This window comes from Tamandua tetradactyla, chromosome X (assembly GCF_023851605.1).
Source record: "Tamandua tetradactyla isolate mTamTet1 chromosome X, mTamTet1.pri, whole genome shotgun sequence".
Classification (NCBI taxonomy): domain Eukaryota; kingdom Metazoa; phylum Chordata; class Mammalia; order Pilosa; family Myrmecophagidae; genus Tamandua; species Tamandua tetradactyla.
In genome coordinates, this window is record NC_135353.1 from 96,650,408 (window position 1) to 96,659,652 (window position 9,245).

Here is a 9,245-nt window from a genome sequence, read left to right on the forward strand (position 1 = left end):
GTTTAGCTCCTCATCTGTTAATGGACATTTGGGCTGTTTCCATTTCTTTGCAATTGTAAATAATGCTGCTATAAACATTGGTGTGCAAATGTCCATTTGTGTCCTTGCCCTTATGTCCTCTGAATAGCTACCTAGCAATGGTGTTGCCGGATCATATGACAGTTCTATACTTAGCTTCCTGAGGAACTGCCAAACTGCCTTCCACAGTGGTTGTACCATTTTACATTCCCACCAACAATGGATAAGTGTGCTTTTTTCTCCACCATCCTCTCCAGCACTAGTCATTTCTGTTTTATTGACAATGGCCATTCTGGCGGATGTGAGATGATATCTCATTGTGGTTTTGATTTGCATTTCCCTAATAGCCAGGGAAGTTGAGCATCTTTTCATGTGCCTTTTGGCCATTTGTATTTCCTCTTCTGAGAAATGTCTGTTGAAGTCTTTTGCCCATTTAATAATTGGGTTGTCTGTCTTTTTGTCGTTGAGTTGAACAATCTCTTTATATATTCTGGATACTAGACCTTTATGTGATATATGTTTCCAAATATTGTCTCCCATTGTGTAGGCTGTCTGTTTACTTTCTTGACAAAGTTCTTTGATGTACAAAAGTGTTTAATTTTGAGGAGTTCCCATTTATTTATTTATTCAATGCTTGTGCTTTGGTGTAAGGTCTAGGAAACTGCCTCCTATTATAAGATTTATAAGATATTTCCCTACATTTTCTTCTAATAGTTTTATGGTCTTAGATCTAATGTTCAGGTCTTTGATACATTTTGTGTTAATAGGTTATGAGATATGGGTCCCCTTTCATTCTTTTGCATATGGATATCCTGTTCTCCAAGCACCATTTATTGAAGAGACTGTTCTGTCCCAGGTGAGTTGGCTTGACTGCCTTATCAAAGATCAATTGTCCATAGATGAGAGGGTCTATATCTGAACACTCTATTAGATTTCATTGGTCAGTATATCTATCTTTATGCCAGTATCTTGCTGTTTTGACCACCGTAGCTTCACAATATGCCTTAAAGTCAGGTAGTGTCTCACATTTACTTTATTGTACACTTGTAACACAACAGCAAGTTCTGAAAAATGTGATTGATAAAAACTTTAACGAATTTGACCCAGATTTCAGAATTGCAGAGTGCAAACTTGAAATGTTAAATGGAATAATCCAAAGTAAACTTTTTATAAAACTAATCTAACTGAAGAATTCAACTTTAAGCAAATTATATTTATAAAACTTTTAGTTTTTTCAAAGACCAGTGAGATTTGTTTAACACATTTAACTCTTTAAAAAGTGAAAGCTCATTGTAAAGATTTTTTTTTTCTGATGTTAGTAGGAAATATCAAGAGAAAAATTTATTTCTTTGGGTAATTTCAGTCTCACTCATATGGCTAATTTATAAGCCAAAACTGGTAAGCTGGATGACAGCTCTTTGACCTCAGAACTTTTCAATAAACGGTATATCTGATTAGTTAAGATTAAACGTTTATTAGACATTTTCAGCTGGTGGTATCATATTCATATATCCTTAAGTGAGAAGGTTGGCTTCATTTCTCAGTTTAGAAGTTCACTCAGAGTTAAAGATGTGTATGTACATATAAACACATATATATGTATTTGTATAGACATACATATTTGTCAGATTTGTCAGGTTGTCAGATTATGTACAGAATTTCCATAAAGGATTTTAAAAATGGACAAGCAATATGGACTGAGGTGTTTATCTGATTTAATTAAAATTTTGTACAACAAGGTTTTAGAAAAATAGTCATATGCTAGGTAGTCTAGTTGGGCTGCTATTACTAACCTTAAAAATTATATTAACACTCAAACACACACAATACCTCTTTATATGGTGCTCATTGTTATTTTCAAAGATAACGTGTGACTATGAATTAGTTAGATTCTGCCAGCCGTTCTGTTTTACCGTGTATTAGTTTTAAAGCTAGGTTTGTTCTTAATATCATTCATGAGACTCATAACGTACCTTGTACTAGAAGGCCCAAATCCCAGAATAAAGGATGAATAATGGATTCACTGACATTCCATACTAATTTAAATTGTTTATGTTTTCTTTAAAATAAAAAAAGAAGATAAAATCTCAGAAGTAGTTTGCTGCTAAATATATATATATATTGTATAAAAGAATATATCTTGGTTTTGTTAAAACCCTTGTTCGCTTTTCTACAATGAACATTTATAACTTGATTTAATAAAATTGTTAATTTTGGAAGTGTAGTTTTGTTAAGACCTTTTTCAGCCAGTCAGTACTGATTATTTGTCAGTAGTAGTATTGATCACACATGCATTTTTTTGCCATACATCTAAATGAACATGTCTTTGTTTTGTCATTCTAAAGAGTGATGTTTACTGTATTTGAACATATTCTCTGCAATTACATGAGTATAATTTTAAGAATAGCTGTTTAGTGAACTCATTTTCAAAAGAGACTTCTGGACCATATTTTTTTCCCCATTTAAAGCAATAACTTCAATTTCTTCCCAAAATTTAATACTTTCAGTATGCCAAGTCAAACCATTCTGGGGTTTGAGAACTTCATTAAAGGAAAACTATGGTAGACATTATCTTGGTGAAATTGCATTTTGAAATATTGCAGATGAGTTAAATATCATTAATATTATCATGGTTTCCTCATTATAAAGTTTTTCATAAGAAAGAAATTCATTTGCTATGATCTGAGAACACCTGACTGAGGGAATAAATGTTTAAAACTTCCCCTCCTTTTGTTAGTGGATTGGAAAGAGAGACAGGTTTTTAATTTACACTTTAAACTCATGAAAACTGTATTTTTAATATTGTTTATAGCGAAGGCATGATAAAGAAGGGAAACTATTAATACTCAAATACCTAAATTGCACTATACCTCTTAGTAAAGCTATTTCCCTCAACAAATTATACTACATGTTGTTAAACAATCTTAATTCAGATGTATTGCTTTATTTTTTCAATTAAAGCTGGTTTTCGCCTAAAAAAAACATACAGTAACAGAAAAGATCTGTCAGACACGTTACAAAAGATCAACTACACTGAAAAGGCAGTTGCAATAAAGGAAAAGAGAGACAAAAAAAAAAGATAATACATATAAAAAACAAAAATGATGAAAGGGCTAAAGTAAGTACCGCTTTAACAGTAACAATGCTGAATTTTAATGCATTAAACTTTCCAATCAAAAGACACAGGTTGGCAGAATGGATTTTAAAAAAGCATGATCCAATTATATGTTGCCTACAAGAGAATCAACTTATATGCAATGACACAAACAGGTTGTAAATGAAAGGATGAAGATATTCCATGCAAATAGTAACCCAAAAAAATAAATAAAAAGCTGGAGTACATATACTAATATCAGACAATATAGACCTTAATTCAAAAACTGTTATGAGACAAAGAAAGACATAATATATTAATAATAATTATTTAGGCACCTAACCATGTGCCCCATAATACATGAGGCAAACATTGGCAAAAGTGAAGGGAGAAATAAACATTTCTACAATAATTGTATTATTGTAATAATAATAATAAGCTGGATACTTCAATACATGACTCTCATCAATGGATAGAACATCTACATTTAAGATCAATTGGGAAACAGAGAATTTGAATAATATGATAAATGAACTACACCTAAAAGCCCTATCAGAATATTGCTCCCCCAAATAGCAGGATATATGTTCTCCTCAATTGCACACAGATTATCCTACAGGATAGATGCCATGTTGGATCACAAAACAAGTCATGGATAAATTTTAAAAGATTGAAATCATACAAAGCATCTTCTCTGAGAATAAAGAAATGAAGTGATAAATCAATAACAGGCAGAGAACTGGAAAACCCAAAAAACATATGAAAATTAAATAACAATCTCAAAGAAGAAAGTGCAAGGGAAATTAATGAATATCTTGACATGAAGGAAAATCAGTAAACAACATATTGAAACTTAGAGGATACAGTGAAGGCAGAGCTGAAAGGAAAATTTATAGTCCCAAGTGCTTTCATTAAAAAAGAAAAAACAGCTAACATTAAGGACCTAACTACACACCTAGAGGATATAGAAAACTAATGGCAAATTAATCCCAAAGCTAGCAGAAGGAAAGAAATTACAAAGATTAGAGCAGAAACAAATGAAATTGAGAATTAAAAAGCAGAGAGAATTAACAATACCAAAAGTTGGTTCTTTGATGAGATCAATAAAGTACAAACACTTAGCTAGACTGATAAAGAAAAGAAGAGCAGGTACAAAGAAATAATATCAGAAATGAGTGGCAGGACATAAACTACTTACCACACAGAAATAAAAAGGATCATAAGAGGATTCTATAAACAACTGAATGCTAGTTCTTTTCTTCTAAAGGAAATGGAGCAAATCCTCCATAAATGAAAGAACATTTCATGTTCAAGGCTTGGAATACTAAGTATTATTAAGATGTCAACTCTACCCAAAGCTCATTACAAATTCAACATAATCCCAATCGAAATGCTTACAGTCTTATTTGCAGAAATAGAAAAGCCAATAATCAAATTCATATGGAAAGGTAGGTGCCCCAAATAGTCAAAAATATCTTGAAAAAGAATAAATTTGGATTCATACTTCCCAATTTTAAAACTCATTTCAAAGCTACAGTTATCTCTAGAGTATTGAATTGGCACTAGGACAAACATTAAGACCAGTGGAATTAAATTGAGATTTCATAAATATACCCTCACATCTAAGGCAAATTGATTTTGACAAGGGTGCCAAGCACAGTCTAAGGTAAAAAATAATCTCTCCAACAAACAGGGTTGGGAAAACTGGAGAGCCATATGCAAAGAATAATGCCTGACTTGTCACACTATATGCAAAATTTAACTCAAAATGGATCAAATACTTAAATATAAGAACACAAATTATAAAACTCCTAGAAGAAACCACAGGGAAACATCTTCAAGACATTATGTTAATGTTTTTTTAGACTTTACACCAAATGTTTACTAGTGGTCAACGAGAGGGAGGCCTAAGGGGCATGGCATGTTTGAGTTTTCACTTTTTTCTTTCTTTTGCTGGAGAGATGCAAACGTTCAAAAAGATGATCACGGTGATGTACACACAACTATGTGATGATATTGTGAGCTACTGATTGTAACCATGTCAAGAAAGTTTGCATGTTAAAAATGTTTGTATATGCCGCTTCATAACGCGCGGTGCGTGACGTGAGGAGCTCCCGTTGTAATGGCGAACTAAGCTGGAGGCTGTGCAGTCGCAGCGGCGGCGCCGGCCACGAAGAGGACTGGGGCAGGCATACCGCCAGCCCAGCCGAGCCAGCCGGGGTTCGCGGGCAGAGCGACGCGGGGACCCAGACTTTGCTGTCACCACCATCGCCGCCGCGCTGACCCTGCGACCGGGTGGGAGGAGCAGCCGCTGCCGCGTAGCGCCCGAGCCGCGCGCGCCGGGCATGGCCCCCTGTTAAAGGCGCAGGCCACAGCAGGGGCCGGCGCGAGAAACAAAGCGCCGTTGCCGGGCCTGCGGGCATCTGGGGGGCCGCGATGGGCATGGCGAACCGGGCCTTGCCGGCCAAGGGCGGGTTTGCCTCCGCGGGTGGGGGCGTCTGGCCTGCAGGGGCCGCGGCGGCGCGGCGGGGCGGAGCGGCGCGGGCAGGGCCCTGCGCGGCGGCGCTCCTGACTCAGCATGCTGCTCGGGTTCGTGCTGGGCTTGGTGCTGACCTTGCGGCTCGTCCTGCCCAGTGCCTCCGAGCTGAAAAGAACGGGCCAGTGGCGCAGCGCCAGCCCCGAAAGCTGCCGGTCTGGGCCGGGGACTGCTTCCCACGCCGGCGGCGCGCGCGGCGATGCGCTGGGGGCGCACCTCTGGCCGCACTGTCCGGCCCCGGACGGGGGCCCGCGCGACAGGAATTTTGTCTTCGTCGGAGTCATGACCGCCCAGAAATACCTGCAGACCTGCGCGGTGACCGCCTACAGAACGTGGTCCAAGACAATTCTTGGGAGAGTTGAATTTTTCTCCAGCGAGGGCTCAGACACCTCAATACCAATCCCTATAGTGCTGCTCCGGGGTATGGATGACTCCTACCCCCCCCCCCCCCGAAGAAGTCCTTTGTGATGCTCAAGTACATGCATGACCACTACCTGGCAAAGTACCAATGGTTTATGAGAGCAAATGACGACGTTTACATCAAAGGAGATCCTCTGGAAAATTTCCTGAGGAAGTTGAATAGCAGCGAGCCCCTCTTTCTTGGGCAGACGGGAATGGGCACCACAGAAGAAATGGGGAAGCTGGCACTTGAGCCCGGCGAGAACTTTTGCATGGGAGGGCCTGGTGTGATCATGAGCAGGGAGACTTCGGAAGATGGTTCCACACATTGGAAAATGTCTCCGAGAAATGCACACCACCCACGAGGATGTGGAAGTGGGAAGATGGGCCCGGAGGTTTGCAGGGGTGCAGTGTGTCTGGTCTTATGAGATGCAGCAGCTTTTTAATGAGAATTATGAACAGAACAAAAAGGGTTGCATTAGAGATCTCCATAACAGTAAGATTCACCGAGTCATCACATTACACCCCAACAACCCTCACCCCGTATCGACTTCATAGCTATATGCCAAGCCGCAAAATAGCTGAACTTCGTCATAGCACAATACAGCTCCACCAAGAAATTGTCCTGATGAGCAAATACAGTAACACTGAGATTCATAAAGAACATCTGCAGCTGGGAATTCCTCCTTCTTTTGAGGTTTCAGCCTCGCCAGCGAGAAGAAATTTTGGAACGGGAGTTTCTTACTGGAAAATATTTGTATTGAGCTGCTGATGGTCAGCCCCCTTGAAGAGGGATGGACTCTGCCCAGAGAGAAGCCCTGGATGACGCTGTCATGCAGGTCATAGAGATGATCAATGCCAAGGCCAGAAGGCGCATCATTGATCTTAAGGAGATACAGTATGGCTATAGTCGTGTCAACCCCATATGGGGCTGACTACATCCTGGACCTGCTGCTCCTCTATAAAAAGCACAAAAGCAAGAAGGTAACGGTTCCCATGAGGAGGCATGCTTATCTACAGCAGACCTTCAGCAAGATCCAGTTTGTGGAGCATGAGGAACAGTATGCCAAGGAGCTGGCCAACAAAATTAACCAAGAATCTGGGTCCTTATCCTTTCTCTCAAATTCCCTGAAGAAGCTTGTTTCATTTCAGCTCCCTGGGTCAAAAAAACAGGCACAAAAAGAACCCAAAGATAAAAAGATAAATATATTGATTCCTTTGTCTGGACTTGTTGATGTGTTTCCGAGATTCATGGGAAACTTTGAAAAGACATGTCTTATTCCAAATCAGAACATCAAGCTTGTTGTTCTCCTTTTCAATTCTGACTCCAACCCTGACAAGGCTAAGCAAGTTGAACTAATGAGAGATTATTGCATTAAGTATCTTAAAGTAGACATGCAGATTTTGCCTGTCTGGAGAATTTTCCAGAGCGCTGGCCCTTGAAGTAGGATCTTCCTAGTTTAATAATGAATGCTTACTCTTCTTCTGGGACTTGACCCTGTGTTAACTACAGAATTCCTTCAGCAATGTCGAGCAAATATGGTTCTGGGCCAGCAAATATATTTTCCAATCATCTTTAGCCAGTATGATCCAAAGATTGTTTATAGTGGGAAGTTCCCAGTGACAACAATTTTGCCTTTACTCAAAAAACTGGTTTCTGGAGAATCTATGGGTTTGGCATCACTTGTGTTTGTAAGGGAGAGCTTGTCCAAGTAGGTGGCTTTGACGTTTCCATCCAGGGCTGGGGGCTCGAGGATGTGGACCTTTTCAACAAAGTTGTTCAGGCAGGTTTGAAGAAATTCAGAAGCCAGGAAGTCGGAGTAGTCCACGTCCACCACCCTGTCTTCTGTGACCATAATCTTGACCCCAAATAGTACAAAATGTGCTTGGGGTCCAAAGCAGCCACATATGGGTCCACACAGCAGTTGGCTGAAATGTGCCCGGAAAAAAATGATCCAAGTTACAGTAAAAGCAGCAATAATGGCTCAGTGAGGACAGCCTAATGCCCAACTCTGCTGGAAAAGACACTTTTAATTATCTAATTTATTTTTAAAAAATTTTTGTATGATCAGTTTTTGAAGTCCATACAAGGATATATTCCACATGATTTTCTTACAAAGAACTCCTTTAAGATTAAGATTGAGCTTTTTGAACAAAAATGTGATCAATGTTTGTCTTTGAACACATCTTCTTGCTGAACATTATGTAGCAGACCTGCTTAATCATGACTTGAAACGTACATGATGAACAGAACTTTTTTTTTTGACATTTCCTTTTCAAACTCCGTTTGCTACAGTCCCATGGTAGAAAACATGGATGTGCCTGCAAAGTATTACTGTAACAGAACACTGTCATTCTGGCAAATGTTTCATTGTGACTATTACCATTGCATAGATTCTACCTTTTGTCTTTTTTACAACGATTTTTATTTTTCAAAGTCATTTTGTGTTTCGGTTGTAAAATAAGGAATGTGATCCTAGATGTATTGTCATTTTAAGAGAGCTTTCCAAAGTTGATCGTTTTCCCCAAACTGTGCTTCCTGTGGTCCTGTAGGTATTACAGCGAGGGGAGTGAGGAAAGCAGAATGCAGGCAACTCTTCTAGTACTGATGAGCAGTCACTGGCTTGGCCTAAATGGACCCAACAGTAATTTCAAAAAGGATTTGTCATTATCTCTCTTCCCAAACCTACTCTTTAAAGGGCAAAAAATATATATTTTTTATTTTAACATTTGTTCCCCCTATTATTTATTTTTATTCCATATGTTCTACTCATCTGTTGACAAGGTAGATAAAAGGAGCATCAGACACAAGGTTTTCACAATCACACAGTCACATTGTGAAAGCTATATCATTATACAATCATCATCAAGAAACATGGCTACTGGAACACAGCTCTACATTTTCAGGCAGTTCCCTCCAGCCTCTCCATTACATCTTGAATAACAAGGTGATATCTACTTAATGCGTAAGAATAACCTCCAGGATAACCTCTCGACTCTGTTTGGAATCTCTCAGCCATTGGCACTTTGTCTCATTGTCACTCTTCCCCCTTTTGGTCGAGAAGGTTTTCTCAATCTAAAGGGCAAAATATTAATATTTAGAATGGCAAAGAATAATTATTGTAATAAATCTAATGTATGCAAGCTGAAAGAAAAAACAAAAAACACCCTGATGAAAAACATTGGGGAAAAACTTGT

At 38.9% G+C, this 9,245-nt stretch overlaps 1 pseudogene; it reads left to right on the forward strand.

Annotated features, from left to right (window-relative positions):
• The first annotated feature begins 5,678 nt into the window (after positions 1-5,678).
• On the forward strand, positions 5,679-8,438 carry LOC143670176 (chondroitin sulfate synthase 1 pseudogene; annotated as a pseudogene).
• The last annotated feature ends 807 nt before the right edge of the window (positions 8,439-9,245 follow it).